General features: G+C 47.5%; 1 long non-coding RNA gene across 1 annotated transcript; it reads left to right on the top strand.

Moving 5' to 3' along the window:
- Positions 1-3: 3 nt before the first annotated feature.
- On the top strand, positions 4-16,111 carry LOC144340256 (uncharacterized). The gene is made up of 4 exons (XR_013416152.1): positions 4-110; positions 713-786; positions 3,104-3,183; positions 13,771-16,111. It is a non-coding gene; the product is annotated as an uncharacterized LOC144340256 (long non-coding RNA).
- Positions 16,112-16,384: the final 273 nt, after the last annotated feature.

The following is a 16,384-nucleotide window of genomic DNA, read 5'->3' as shown; positions in this document are numbered from 1 at the left end:
CTTGACTCCGCCCAGCCGCGCCCCCCGGGTAGGTGCGCCTGCGCTTTGGGAGGCTCCTGACTAGGGAGGCGGCGTTGGCTGACTTGACCGTCTTCCTTGAGGCCTGCGGGGTAATGGTGGCTGTCCTGGGCCCCGCTCTGGGATGTGGTTTTGCAGGGCTGGTGTTGGCGCCATTCTCGCCCACGTGCTCCTGCTCTTCCAGGGCGTCCTTGGCTGTTTCTCCTGCCGCGGCGCCGCAGCGCTCCCAGGCCGCCCCCGCGATGACAAACCTCTGGCAGCCAGGCTCCCAGCTCTGTTACGTGCCCGGGGAGGGAAGGGCTTCCTGATGTCTCCCGGCACCTCCACTTCCCCCGCCCCAGGGGCGGGCTGCCGCTGCCCTCTGCAGCTGAGTCCGTGCAGTTCCTCACCTGCCTTCTCTGCTCACCGCTGTGTCCTTAGCAATCGGAGGACCCTTGGCACACGGAGCGACAAGGGCCACCCGAACAGACATCTCATTTTGGGAAAGAAGTGGGCAATTTATTGAGTCTTAAAAAATATAAAGGAATAGTTCCCCTTCATCAGGCTCCCAGCTCTGAAGAATGAATCTAGTATCGCGGGGTGGGGCTGCGCTTAAAAACGCAGACGCTTTGTTTTTAGTATCGGCAACGTTAAAAATCTTGTATCTTGTGTGAGTGAATGTGTATCCCTTGTGATCAGTTATTTGCATTTACAGTTACACCTTCATTCAGCTAATTGCTGTCTTGATTTGAATCCAGATTCTACAATGTACTAGCTCCGAAACCTCAGGCAAGTTAAATGTTTTTGTGCTTCATTTTCCTAATCCACAAAGTGGCAATGGAAGAATTTATCTCTTTAGGTTTTGTCTTGAGGATTAAAACCGTTAATACTTAGAGCTGTGCCTGGTAAATGGTAAGCCTTTATATTAAGATCTGGACCCAGTCTCCACTTTGAAGTCTATGACATAAGGCAGATGTAGGCATTCCATAAGTAACACCAACATAAAGGTATGTGGTAAATTCTAGAGGCGAAAACACTCCCAAAAGATTTTAGGTCTGATCATTTAATTTTGAGGTAATTTCTGAAAGGGCTACAGGAGAAAGTGACATTTAAGTTGTGTTTGATGAATGATAGTATTTTAACTGGCCAGCCTCTTGGGGGAAGTGCATTCGGAATGGCTTGATCAAAGGCTCAAAAAGTGCAAGATGTATTTGGAAAACTGTAAGCAAGGCTTGTGTAGATGAGTTGTAGAAATATCTAGAGAAGGAAAGGCTGGCACCACATCGTGGAAACCGTAAAAACTAGCGTATTAATTAGAATGTTTTTTTCCCTTGGCCGGGCGCGGTGGCTCAAGCCTGTAATCCCAGCACTTTGGGAGGCCGAGACGGGCGGATCACGAGGTCAGGAGATCGAGACCATCCTGGCTAACACGGTGAAACGCCGTCTCTACTAAAAATACAAAAAAACTAGCCGGGCGAGGTGGCGGGCGCCTGTAGTCCCAGCTACTCGGGAGGCTGAGGCAGGAGAATGGCGTGAACCCGGGAGGCGGAGCTTGCAGTGAGCCGAGATCCAGCCACTGCACTCCAGCCTGGGCGACAAAGCGAGACTCCGTCTCAAAAAAAAAAAAAAAAAGAATTTTTTTTCCCTCAAGTAACAAAAAACCAATTCAAAGTGGCTGAAATAATAAGGTCTCCCTCAGGTGACAGTCCTGAATAATAAGGAATTCATTATTTTACACCCCCCAGGTTGGTTAACCTGGAGGTTAACTTGGGGGCTCAGCACATTATCAACACCGCATTTTTTCCCCTGCCTTTCCACTCTGTCCCCTGGGTTGTAGGCTTCAACAAGGTCGTAATAGAAGTATCTTCTCTTTTGTCTTTATTGGAAGAGCAAAACCCCCTCGTGAACTCCCAGCTGACCAGAATTACATCATATTGACTTAAGCTTAGGATCTATATGTAAGACCACCATGTTTGGATTAGACCAGCTAACCAGTCTTTCCGGGCCTCCAAGAAACGCTTGGCCAGGGAGGAGATGAACGAATTCTGTTAGAAGGATGTTGGGGCAGAATAGAATGGGTATTGAGTGGGTAACGGTCAGGCCTCTGAGCTAAAGCTAAGCCATCATATCCCCTGTGACCTGCACCTATATGCCCAGATGGCCTGAAGTAACTGAAGAATCACAAAAGAAGTGCAAATGGCCTGTTCCTGCCTTAACTGATGACATTCCACCACAAAAGAAGTGAAAATGACCGGTCCTTGCCTTAACTGATGACATTTCACCACAAAAGAAGTGAAAATGGCCGGTTCTTGCCTTAACTGATGACATTACCTTGTGAAAGTCCTTTTCCTGGCTCATCCTGGCTCAAAAAAGCTCCCTCACTGAGCACCTTGTGACCCCCACTCCTCCCCACCAGAGAACAACCCCCCTTTGACTGTAATTTTCCTTTACCTACCCAAATCCTATAAAACGGCCCCACCCTATCTCCCTTCACTGATGCTTTTTTTGAACTCAGCCTGCCTGCACCCAGGTGATTAAAAAACTTTATTGCTCACACAAAGCCTATTTGGTGGTCTCTTCACACGGACATGCATGATAGTAACCAGTAGTGCTATACCAGCCACAGTGGGCTTTATAAAGAAATTGATAGCCATTGTAGGTTCTTGTACAAGTTTTTTTTTTTTTTTTTTGAGATGGAGTCTCACTCTGTTGCCAGGCTGCAGTGCAGTGGCGTGATCTCGGCTCACTGCAACCTCCGCCTCCCTGGTTCAAGTGATTCTCCTGCCTCAGCCTCCTGAGTAGTTGGGACTACAGACGCATGCCACCCTGCCCAGCTAACTTTTGTATTTTTAGTAGAGGTGGGGTTTCACCATGTTGGCCAGGATGATCTTGATCTCTTGACCTCGTGATCCACCCTCCTCAGCCTCCCAAAGTGTTGGGATTACAGGCGTGAGCCACCGCGCCTGGCCTGTACAAGTTTTTATCCACAACCTGTTTCTCTTCTCCTTTCTCCCAGGGCAGTCCCATTTCACATCTATGATTTCTAGTACCACCTGTATACCCAGGGCAATAAAGGATGTATTTCTAACCTAGACTTCTCCCTCAGATGACAGTCCTGGATATCTGACTATTTTCTGGACAACTCTTGGATGATCTGAAACTGAATGATTCATTCCACAAATAGTTGTGAGTATCTAGTATGTGCCAAGCACTGTTGTTTTCTTGTCCCTCACCCCCACTCCCCTCGTGTTCGTGGGGATATAGCAGTGAGAAACAAAACCAAACAACAGATTAAAACTCCTGCCTTGACAGAATTTGTATTCCAGTGGAGGAGTCATACAAACAAGAAAAGTGAGTACATTATGTGTGTTAGATAATTATAATAGCTAAGGCAAAATAAAGCAGGAAAGAAGGCTAGGTGCTGGGGCATGGGAGACCTAGCAATTTTCAGAGCAGGCTTCATTGAAAAGGTGACGTTTGAGTAAAGACATGAAGGAGGTGAAGAAATGAAAATTGATACTAATTGGCACAGCATTCCAGGTCAAGGAAGCAGCCAATTCCTAGTTCTAAGGCAGGAAGCCATGTTGGGGATGGGAGTAAGAGTGAGTGGAGCAGAGCAGCATTCGGAGATGAAGTCAGAGGCCGGGCTATGCGCCTTGTTGTAGGTCAGTGAAAGGACTTTAGGTTTTACTCTAGGGTTAAAAGTCCCTAAAGGGTTTTGCATAGAAGCTTGACATAGTTTGATTAAAAACATTTGTTTTTTCTAGTTGCTTGGTTGAGAATAGACTGAAGTGGGGCGAAGGCAGAAGCAGAGAGACCAGATAGGAAGCTGCTCCCAATAAGGCTGGTGAGAGAGTGGCTTGGATCTGGTGTAGGTGTGGTGCTCGGGCCTGAGAGGTGCGGTCAGTCAGTGCTGAGGCCATGTCCGGGGGGCAGACTGCCTTGCTTTTGGTGGAGCTTGGTTCTGGATCTGGGCCAAAAGTGGTGGGAAGATCCCAGCTCAATTTTGAAGGTAGAACAGATTGGACGTGACGTGGTACATGAGAGAAAGAAACGCATAAGAGATGAACCTAAGGTTTCTGATTAAATGTTGGACATTGTGCAGGAAAAAAATCACATAGAGGCTCTGGCAAAAAAGATAAAAAATAAAATAAAATAAATAAAGAAATAAATAAAAATTGCATAGAGACTGTGGCTGATGTTGTCTTTTTCTAGAAAGGATTTAATTTTATTCTGGCAAGCAATTAGAGTAGGAACAGATGCCTTTTTTTTTTGTTTTTTTTGTTTAGGTGGAGTTTTGCTCTTGTTGCCCAGGCTGGAGTACAATGGTGCCGTCTTGGCTTACTGCAGCCTCCACTTCTTGGGTTCAAGCAATTCTTCTGTCTCAGCCTCCCAAGTAGCTGGGATTACAGGTGTGCACCACCACGCCTGGCCAATTTTGTATTTTTTTAGTAGAGACTGGGTTTCACCATGTTGATCAGGCTGGTCTCGAGCTCCTGACCTCAAGTGATCCACCTGCGTCAGCTTCCCAAAGTGCTGAGATTACAGGCATGAGCCCCTGTGCTCAGCCTCAGATGACCTTTAGTCAGGGATTCAGACTTTGTGAGGGCTGATCATTTTCTGGTTTGGTCTTATCCCAGAGCTAGGCCTTTCTGTTCTTTCTCAACATGAACATCTGCGATATTTAACAGGTCCCCATCTTTGGGTAACCTTAAACTCCAATTTTTGTACCCCCAGCTCTGTGAGACTGTTGAAATGTACACTTAGCATTTTAACTATTTAGCAACTGTTTGGTTTCTTGATTTCCGGTGCCCTTACAGCTTAGAATTCAGCAAATACCTCAAGGATAAAAGCCAAACAAAATGTCAGACTGGCTTCTTTATGATCCTTCTTTCTTTGAGATCTTGTCCCTTCAAGTCCCGTCAGCAGTTTTCAACTCCAATTTTTTATCTCCCCGTATCTGAAAGGTCCCTGATACCTCCAGGTCACTGCTTTCTGCTCGCCATAATGCCCTGCACAAAACTCAGCAAATGCCCTAATAAGAAAAAGCGATGGAGAAGTTCTGTATCACTTTTTGCATCTCTCTTCTTCCTGGGATCCCAGGCTCTCATGTCTTGACCATCTTGGTTGCTCTCCGGTGCCTTCAAACAGCCTGTGTAGTTTTTGTTATGTGTGCTTTTTGAAATGTTCAACTTTTATGCTTATTCCCATGAGAGGACTGGTTTAATTTAAGCTATTCGATTGTAGCCAGAGGCCATGATAAGGTTGTTGACTAGAGTACCTAGAAGAATGGAGTTGCCATTTAGTGATACAGGGAACGCTGGGGAGGAGCCGTTATTGGAGTGAGCATTAGCAGCTTGGTCTGGGGCACATCACGCTTGGAAGGCATGTTAGTCATCCAAGTGGAGAGTTTGAGTAGACAGTTGGACATGGGAGTCTATAGTTTTAGGAGATTGGTTTGGGTTAGAGAAGTGGATTTTTGAATCAACAGCCATGAGACTTGATAAGATTACCAAGGGAGTATAGAGAGATAAGGCCTTGAGTATTCCAATATTTAGAGTTTGGAAAGATGACGAATAATCAGCAAAGGAGACTGCAAAAGAGGGTCAAAGAAATGGTAGAAAATGCAGAAAGCCTGGTCACCTGGGAGTTAAGTAATAAAAGTGTTTCAAGGAGAAGGGAGTAATCAGCTATATCTAATGCTATACATGTGCTAAGCAAGATAAGAACATTGGATCTAGAAACATAGAAGTCACTGGTAATCTGAAAAAAGGCAACTTTCATGAAGTTATAGAAGAGAAAGTTCAGTTATAATGGATCCTGAAAAGAGTGGCAGAAGAGCAATTTATGACTTAAGGAAAGAAGAAAGAAATGGGCTGGTAGTTAAAGGGAAATTGAGTCAAGAACAGGTTCAATATTTTTTAATGCGAGAATTGACTGTGTGTGTATATGTTTCTAGAAGTGATTCAGGAGAGAGGGTGGAATGGATGGTGTGGGACGGAGGGAAGAATTGGTGGAATGATGTTGGCAAAAAGGAATAGGTTCTTGTGTGTAAGTTGAGGGATTGGCCTTGCCTAGAAACATGGACAATTCATCCCTAGTAAGAAGAGGAAAGGTAGATCTATGACCACAGACATAGTCAGATAATCATTTTAAAATTCTTTAATCAATAGGTGTTTCTGATTAGCAGGCACTGTGCTAAGCACTTTACATACCTGATTTCGTTTAGTTATTATAACAATCCCAGTCTAACAATGAGGTAGATTCTGATATTATTCCCATTTAATTTGCAAGGAACTGAAATTTAGAGAAGTTGAAATAACTTACCAAAGTCATATAGCAAGCAAGTGACAGGACCAAGACTTAAGCCCTTGACTGCTGGACTGTAGAACTTACGCAAGAAAGCGTCAGCTTATGATGTTCATTGTCCTTCCACTCCCAGATCCCCCATTTCTTGTCCCTTTTGCTTGTTCCCCCTCCCCTCATTCTCCATATCCCAATAATCACCAAGTCCTGTCCATTTTACTTCCTCAGTGTTTCTTGCTTCTGGATCCTCTTTTTTGTGTCCTTCCTATTCCTACCAGCCTTTGACCTCGTCATTCTGACCCCATGTAGTCTAAATTAAATCGTCTATGGAACCAAACAATAATCTAAGAGAAAGGCATCCTTGACCATGCTTGCTCCATAACCCACTGCCTAATAAGTTCAAGTTTCTTAAACTATGCTATAAGCCTGCCACTACATGGTTACTGTGTATTTTTCTAATTTCACATCTCACTGATTTCTGTCTTGTACTTTTTTCTTAGCAGAGCTGAGTGCTTGCGGTCCTTCACTGCATGAACTATTATGTTTCCACGCTGTGTTTGTGCTTTATGATTTTTCCTTGTCTCTTTTCCTGGATTTTTCTTCTACTCCTCTTTTAAACCTCAGCTCCTGTTGTTTTCTCTAGGGAGGCATTTCTTTTTTTTTTTTTGAGACAGAGTTTCACTGCTTGTCATCCAGGCTGGAGTACAATGGTGCTATCTCGGCTCACTGCAACCTCTGCCTCCCGAGTTCAAGCAATTCTCCTGTCTCAGCCTCCCAAGTAGCTGGGATTATGGGCATGTGCCACCACACCCGGCTACTTTTGTATTTTTACTAGAGACAGGATTTATCCATGTTGGTCAGGCTGAGCTCGAACTCCTGATCTCAGGTGATCCACCCACCTCGGCTTCCCAAAGTGCTGGGATTACAGGCGTAAGCCACAGCGCCTGGCCAGGAAGGCATTTATGATGCCTCTAACTTGGGTTCATATACTCTGCAGCCACAACGCCATCTTTTACTTGTGTTGTGGGAAGTCAGGGACCCCGAACAGAGGGACCGGCTGAAGCCCCGGCAGAAGAACATAAATTTTGAAGATTTCATGGACATTTATTAGTTCCCCAAATTAATACTTTTATAATTTCTTACACCTGTCTTTACTGTAATCTCTGAACATAAATTGTGAAGATTTCATGGCACTTATCATTTCCCCAGTGAATATCCTTGTGATTTCCTATGCCTGTCTTTACTTTAATCTCTTAATCCCATCATCTTTGTAAGCTGAGGAGGATGAATGTCGCCTCAGGACCCTGTGATTGTGTCAACTGCACAAATTGTTTGTAAGGCGTGTGTGTTTGAACAATATGAAATCTGGGCATCTTAAAAAAGAACAGGATAACAGCAATGTTCAGGGAACAAGAGAGGTAACTTTGAACTGGCCGACGGTGAGCTGGATGGAACAGAGCTATATTTCTCCTTTTCTCCTCTTTCATAAGCAAAGAGGAGAAATACCGCTGAATTCTTTTTCTCAGCAAGGAACATCCCTGAGAAAGAGAATGAGCCCTGAAGGTAGGCCTATAGATGGCCCCTTTTAAGGCATCCGGTAGAAGCCGAAGGGATGAAATAAGCCCCGGTGTCCTATAGTGCTCCCAGGCTTATCAGGTGGAGGAAAATTCCCATCTAATAAATTGTGGTCAGACAGGTTATCTGCTTTCAAACCCTGTTTCCTGATAAGATGTTATCAATGACAATGCATGCCTGAAACTTCATTAGCAATTTTAATTTCTCCTTATCCGGTGGTCCTGTGATCTCATCCTGCCTCCATTTGCCTTGTGATGTTTTATTACCTTGTGAAGGATGTGATCTCTGTGACCCACACCCTGTTCGTGCACTCCCTCCCCTTTTGAAAATCACTAATAAAAACTTGCTGGTTTTACAGCTCGGGGAACGTCACGCATCCTGCCGATGTGTGATGTCTCCCCTGGACACCCAGCTTTAAATTTCTCTCTCTTGTGCTCTTTCCCTTTATTTCTCAACCCAGCTGAGACACTTAGGAAATAGAGAAGAACCCACGTTAAACATCGGGAGCGGGTTCTCCCGATATACTTGCATATGGCTTTTATAATGATTTGCTAACATGTTTGCTTCTACTAGGCCATGAGTTCCTTGAGGGTAGGGATCATGTTCTATTTGTATTTGTAGGCCTACCATATTACTTAATGTTTAGTTAGAATAGTTTTTTGAATGAGTGAATAGCAGGGGTATACAATTGATCCAAGAAAAGAAGCAGCAGCATATTTTCCATTTAAGTGTGCAAAAAGTGAGTGAAAGGCTATGGTTTCAGAAATGCTTTTAAGTGTGGGTAAATGTATTAGTCTGTTATCACATTGCTATAAAGAAATACCTGAGGCTGGGTAATTTATAAAGAAAAGCTGTTTAATTGGCTCATGGTTCTGCAGGCTGTACAGGAAGTATGGCGGCATCTGTTTCTGGAGAGGCCTCAGGAATCTCCCAGTCATGGTGGAAGGCAAAGGAGGAGTGAGGTGTCTTACATGGCAGGAGCAGGAGCAAGAGGAAGAAGGGGAGGTGCTCCATGCCTTTGAACAACCAGATCTTGGCCCGGTGCAGTGGCACACGCCTGTAATCTCAGCACTTTGGGAGGCCGAGGTGGGAAGATCCTTTGAGGTCAAGAGTTTGAAACCAGTTTGGCCAACATGGTGAAATCCTGTCTCTACTAAAATACCAAAATTAGCCGGCATGGTGGCGCGTGCCTGTAATCCCAGGTACTCGGGAGACTGAGGCAGGAGAATCACTTGAACCTGGGAGGCAGAGGTTGCAGTGAACTGAGATCACGCCACTGCACTCCAGCCTGGGTGACGGAGTGAGGCTCTGCTTCAAAGAAAACAAAACAAAACAAAATAAAAAAACCCAGATCTCGCAAGAACTCATTCACTATCCTGAGGACAGTATCAAGTAGATGGCACTAAACCATTCATGAAAAACACCTCCATGATCCAATCACCTCCCACCAGGCCCACATCCAACATTGGGAATTACACTTTGGCATGAGATTTGGATGGGGACACAGATCCAAACCATATCGGTAAGAGAATGCAAGGGAGAACTTACGATAGTTCATTATTCAGCAGACACTAAGCACCTTCCTTGTACTGAGCAGTATTGTAAGAGCTTGGGATAGACGAAGCTTTTGTCCTACTGTAGGGAAATAGATAATAGGCAAATAAACCAAAAAAGAAAAAAAAAGAAAATTTCATGGAAAGATAAAACCTTTGGTGAAAACAAAAAAACTTTGTGGTCGTGGTGGGGGCCATGAGTGGCTGCCTTCAGTTAAGTAGCAGAAAAGCCTGAGAAGGTAACATCTAACTAGAGACCTTGTGACAAAAGAAGCAGTGAACCACGTGAAGTTCTGGGGGAGCTGCCCAGGCAGAGGGTGGTGGCTAGTGCACTGTTCCTAAGGAAGGAACAAGCTTGTATGTTTTGAAAGGAGCTGGGCACATTCCTCAGCCCCCGGGCTCGAAACTCCCTGAGCCCAGTACAAACACCACCTGGAAAGTCTCCGATAAGGAGACAGCCGTTCAAGGTTACTGAAAGCGCGGGAGCCAAAAGAATTTCTTTGTTCCCCTGCAACTTTCGGGCTATAAAAAGCAAACGCACGCATTGATCGGGGCCCTCTTGTATACTGTGTAAAGGAGGGACCAAGTTCGAACTTGTAGTAAAGATCCTTGCCGCTTGGCTTTGACTCTGGACTCTGGTGGTCTTCTTTGGGGAACAAACAGTCTGGGCATAACATCTGGGGGCTCATCCGGGATTCCCCAAGCCCACCAGACCCCTGGTCAACGGATCTGCTAAGATCGATCTACTGATAGGTGAGCTGGCTCGTCTCCATTTGTCTGTCTGTGTCTGAGTGTCTGTTCTGAATCTGAATCTGTGACTCGCGAGGTCTGAAACTGAAGCTGGCACAGTCCTGGCAGACGCGCTATAGGACAGCCAGTGGAGACCGGTGGGAGACGTCCCCTGGCTCTCTTCTGATTTAAATTGTGATCTGAGTTGCCGGAGCGCGTTCGCGATCTGGGCAACAGCTGACTCTGACCCCGGTCCCCGGGTGCGCGCTCACGGTCTGAATTGCCCCGGTCCCCGGGTGCGCGCTCGCGGTCTGAATTGCCCCGGTCCCCGGGTGCGCGCTCGCGGTCTGAATTGCCCCGTCCCCGGGTGCGCGCGTGCGGTCTGAATTGCCCCGGTCCCCGGGTGCGCGCTCGCGGTCTGAATTGCCCCGGTCCCCGGGTGCGCGCGTGCGGTCTGAATTGCCCTGGTCCCCGGGTGCGCGCTCGCGGTCTGAATTGCCCCGGTCCCCGGGTGCGCGCGTGCGGTCTGAATTGCCCCGGTCCCCGGGTGCGCGCTCGCGGTCTGAATTGCCCCGGTCCCCGGGTGCGTGCGTGCGGTCTGAATTGCCCCGGTCCCTGGGTGCGCGCTCGCGGTCTGAATTGCCCCGGTCCCCGGGCTCCCGGCTTCCGGCGCCGTGCTCCCGGCCCGGTCCCCGGGCTCCCGGCTTCCGGCACCGCGCTCCCGGCCCCGGTCCCCGGGCTCCCGGCTTCCGGCGCCGCGCCTGCGGCCCCGGTCCCCGGGCTCCCGGCTTCCGGCGCGGATTTCCTTTACAGGGATTCTAACCCACATTCCTTTACAAAAAGAGACACAGAAAGTGAGACTGGGGAGAGGGAGAGAATGAGTGAGAGAGAGACCATAAGAGACGGGAGAGGGAGAAAGTGAGAAGGGAAATCGGAAAGAGAAAGGGGAGAAAACGGCAGACGTGGAGAGTCAGAGAAAGAGACAGAAAAAAAAAAAAGAGACTGAGTATAAAGGAGAAAGGACACGGGATGACAGAGAGACAGAGAGAGAGAAAGCGTGCGCGAATGAGATAGAGACTTAAAGAAGAGACCCTGTAAGTATGTCAATCAAAGATTTAGACAGAAACGGAAAGATTAGAGAGAGAGATAGAGGGAGGGAGCAGGCGGAGGGGAGGCGGGCTCACTGAAAGGGAAAGTAACTTTAAAAGGCCGGCGGGGCGGACGCGAGGGTGCACTTCACGGACTAGCCCCCCTCCCCAGCCGCCTGACTCCACGGTGGCTTTACCCCTTCGGGAAATAAGACCCCCAGATGACACAGGAATCCCCAAGCTCCAGTACTGGCCATTCTCCACCAGTGATCTGTATAACTAGAAGACTCAGAGTGCTCGGTTTTCAGACAACCCCAAAGATTTACTGGCTTTACTGGATAGTGTCATGTTCACCCACCAGCCCATTTGAGATGATTGTCAGCAGCTCCTCTGAATCTTGTTTACCACGGAGGAGCGAGAGAGAATACAGGTAAAAGCTAGAAAGCTGGTCCCGGGGAACGACGGTCAACCGACTGCTAACCCTGACCTCATAAACGCGACCTTTCCTCTGACCAGGCCGGCGTAGGACTACAACACGGCAGAAGGTAGGGGACGGCTACACCTTTATCGCCAGACTCTAATGGCAGGTCTCCGGGCAGCTGCTCGCAAGCCCACTAATTTGGCTAAAATATATTCTATTCGGCAAGAAAAGACAGAGAGCCCAGCCACCTACTTAGAAAGATTAATGGAAGCTTTTAGACAGTACACCCCCATAGATCCAGAGGCTCCAGAAAGTCAGACAGCTGTTGTAATGTCTTTCATAAATCAGGCAGCCCCAGATATTAAAAAAACTCCAAAAATTAAAAGACTTGGAAGAAAAGCGGATTCAAGACCTCCTTCAGATAGCCCAGCAGGTTTATAATAACAGAGATACTCCAGAAAAAAGGCAATTTAAGGCCACTAAAAAAATGACCAAGGTCCTGGCAGCAGTAGTACAGAAAGAACATCTACAGCCAGAGTACACCTAACCTAGGCGGCCCCCCCAGGCATGATAATCTGATAAAAGACCAATGTGCCTACTGCAAGGAGGCTGGCCACTGGGTAAGAGACTGCCTCGCTGCTGCCCAACCCAGACCTGGATGCCCCACTCCACGACTGCACCGAGGTACTGGCTCAGATGCACGGGGTTCGAGAAGACCTGCAGGATCGCCCACTTCCTGACGCCGACCTCGTCTGGTTCACTGATAAGAGCAGCTTCATGCATCAGGGCCAGAGATACGCTGGAGCGGCAGTGACTTCAGAGACTGAGGTAACCTGGGCGGAACCCCTGCCCCCGGGGACATCGGCCCAGAAGGCCGAACTAATAGTGCTCACCCAAGCTCTTACCTTAGGGGCGGAGAAAAAGCTGACGGTATATACAGACAGCTGATATGCTTTTGCAACGGTGCATATACATGGGGCCATTTACAGGGAGCGGAGGTTACTGACGGCTAAAAAAAAAAAGAGATAAAAAAACAAGCAAGAAATCCTAGCCCTGCTAACAGCCCTATAGAGGCCAGAAAAGTTAGCCATTGTGCATTGCCCAGGGCATCAGAAACTAACTACTCCAACTGCTCAAGGCAACTTTCTGGCGGACCAAACTGCAAGAAAGGTGGCGAAGGCTCCCAGCCAACTCCTTGCACTCCAGCTCCCTGACCCGGGCCCCCGGGACTTGCCATATTTCCCTGATTATTCAGAACAAGATCTCCAGTGGATTGACAAGCTTCCCCTGAAACAGATCCAGAATAGGTGGTGGACTGATACTAATGACCAAACCATCCTACCAGAAAAATTAAGACAACAAGTGTTAGAACACATCCACCGAACCACCCACCTGGGTGCTCGGCAGATGATAGACCTGATCAGACGCTCTAAGCTCAAATTCAGACATACAGCCGAGACGGCCAGCAACATCATGACAAGTTGCAAAGTCTGCCAGCTTAACAACGCCTACCCCCAATCCCAGGCTGCAACGGGAACAAGGCTTAGAGGAACCAGGCCCGGTATCTACTGGGAAGTAGATTTTACTGAGCTAAAGCCAGGAAAATACGGGTATCGGTACTTACTTGTCTTTGTAGATACTTTTTCAGGGTGGACTGAAGCATTCCCCACCAAGAAGAAAACTACTCAGGTTGTAGCAAAGAAAATCCTGGAAGATATCCTCCCCAGGTATGGCTTCCCCGTCCAGATAAGGTCAGATAATAGGCCGGCCTTCGTCGCTAAGGTAAGTCAGGATTTGGCTTCCATCCTTGGGGCAAATTAGAAACTACATTGCGCTTACAAGCCCCAGAGTTCAGGACAGGTAGAGAAAATGAATCGGACCTTAAAGGAGACCTTAACTAAATTAACTATGGAGACTGGCACTAATTAGGTGGTCCTTCTCCCCTACGCTCTGTTCCGGGCCTGTAATACACCTTACAGACTAGGCCTTACTCCTTATAAAATTATGTATGGCAGACCCCCACCCTTAGTTCCCGGCCTAAAAGATGATCTGCTCAAGTCTAAAACAGAAAATGTCTCTGAACTCTTATTTTCCCTACAAGCCTTGCAGAAAATTCATCAAGAAATCTGGCCCAAGCTGAAGGAACTATATGAGACCGGTCCCCCGCCGACACCCCATCCGTACCAGCCGGGAGACTGGGTCCTGGTAAAGTGACACCGACAAGAGACCCTAGAACCCAGGTGGAAAGGACCACTCCAGGTACTCCTAATCACACCCACCGCCCTGAAGGTAGAAGGCATCGCATCGTAGATCCACTACACCCACGTCAAGCCAGTGGACCCAACCTCCGATCTTCTGGGACCAATCACGGCGGCGGCTGAAGCACCGGACGCATGGACTGTGGACAGAGCTAGAAACAACCCCTTAAAACTCACCCTGCGCCGGCAGCATAGCTCACTGCAAACATGCAGTTAGGTAGTCTAACCCTAACGTTAGTCGCCCTAGTGGCCGCTGGAGAAATCACAAAACCAGCTCATAATCCCTTTGTCTGGAGATTCTGGCTTTATGAAAACCGAACCCACCCTGGGCAACCTCATAAGCCCGGAAAATTATTGGCCAGTGCTGATTGCCCTTCCTCAGGGTGCAACAGCCCAATTCTACTAAATTTTACTGGTTTTCAAATAGCCAAACCTATAACACCAATAATATGCTTTAAGTTTGATCAGACTAAATACAATTGTAAACACTATTGGTGGCACCAAAATGCCGGCTGTCCTTATAACTATTGTAACATCCATAGACCCCGTTATTGGGGAGAGAGAAAACAGTTAGAACCTAAGTGGCCCTTCCATCGTAGACGGGATAAAGACTTTTCATATACATAGATAGTTAGAAACCCCTGGAACTCCCGCTAGACCTCGCCTCAGCATGAGGCTGTATACTACTCCCCCTCCTCCACATGGCCTAGCAGTCATCTCTATCTATGGTGAGGCCTAGTACAAGTACTGCCCCTGGTCCACAGGAATATCCAATGACAGGAAAACAGACTAACACAAGACTTACGTCCTTTCTCCTGGTTAAAGTTATTACAAGAAGGACTAAAACTTGCTAACCTTACAGGACTTCATAGCCTGTCTGGCTGCTTTCTGTGCGCCACTCTAGGGCGTCCACCGCTAACCGCTGTCCCTCTGCCATGGGGATCCTCTACCTTTGCCCAAGCTAACAACCTCCGAACCTCTCGTATGCTCCTATCCTGAACGTGCGCCTATGCCTAAACCCCAGTCAGGAGAAGTTTCCCTACTGTTTCTCAGAAACCAATTCCAGCCTCTGCAGCATCACTGCAACGCCCCCTAATATCACCTTAAGGGCTCCATCAGGCATATTCTTCTGGTGTAATGGAACCTTATCTAAGAACCTACCTAGTCCCTCTGTTAATAACCTACTGTGTCTCCCTGTCACATTAGTTCCCCGGTTGACTCTACTAACTGCTGGCGAGTTCCTAGGGTATACCGGTAACTGGACTAGTGCTGTTATTCACCCAGACCCTAGACCAAGACCTGCACGAGCCATGTTTCTCCCCCTCATTGCAGGAATCTCCCTCACCGCATCCTTCATTGCGGCCGGACTGGCGGGGGGAGCCCTAGGTCACACCCTCATAGAAAGTAACAAGTTGTAACAACAATTTGCTGTTGCTATGGAGGAGTCGGCTGAGTCCCTTGCCTCCCTTCAGCGACAGCTCACGTCCCTAGCTCAGGTAACCTTGCAGAACCGGAGAGCCCTAGACCTACTCACTGCAGAAAAAGGTGGTACATGTATATTTCTAAAAGAAGACTGTTGTTTCTACATAAATGAATCAGGACTTGTAGAGGACCGGGTCCAACAGTTACGCAAGTTAAGCACTGAAGTAAAAACACGGCAGTTTGCTTCAGCTGCAGACCAATGGTGGAATTCCTCTATGTTTTCTCTGTTAGCCCCCTTCCTTGGACCCCTGCTAAGTCTACTATTTCTGCTTACCGTAGGACCTTGTGTTGTTAACAGAATTTTACAATTTATTAAGGAGAAATTTGACACCGTACAACTCATAGTCCTCAGAGCCCAATACCAACCTGTAAACGCTGAAACAGAACCAGACTTATAAGACCCAAGATTGGCTCTAAAGATACCTGAAAAGAAGGGGGGAATGAAAGGAGCTGGGCACATTCCTCAGCCCCCGGGCTCGAAACTCCCTGAGCCCAGTACAAACACCACCTGGAAAGTCTCCGATAAGGAGACAGCCGTTCAAGGTTACTGAAAGCGTGGGAGCCAAAAGAATTTCTTTGTTCCCCTGCAACTTTCGGGCTATAAAAAGCAAACGCACGCATTGATCGGGGCCCTCTTGTATACTGTGTAAAGGAGGGACCAAGTTCGAACTTGTAGTAAAGATCCTTGCCACTTGGCTTTGACTCTGGACTCTGGTGGTCTTCTTTGGGGAACAAACAGTCTGGGCATAACAGTTTAAGGAGCGAAAGGAAGACCAGCGTGGCTAGAACATGGAACGCCAGGGAAGAGTGGTAAGACATGAGCTTTTAGAGCATTTTGGGGAAGCTGGGGGCAAATTGGAGGGCTCTGTAGAATGGAAGAGGAGTTGGGATTATGGGGATTTTGGTTTTAAGAAAGGATATCATCTGAGTTATGTTTTAAAAAGATCACTGATTGCTATGTAAAGAATGGATTGC

The sequence above is a fragment of the Macaca mulatta genome, chromosome 4, assembly GCF_049350105.2.
Source record: "Macaca mulatta isolate MMU2019108-1 chromosome 4, T2T-MMU8v2.0, whole genome shotgun sequence".
NCBI classification, from domain to species: domain Eukaryota; kingdom Metazoa; phylum Chordata; class Mammalia; order Primates; family Cercopithecidae; genus Macaca; species Macaca mulatta.
This window is presented reverse-complemented; position numbering and strand designations above follow the sequence as displayed.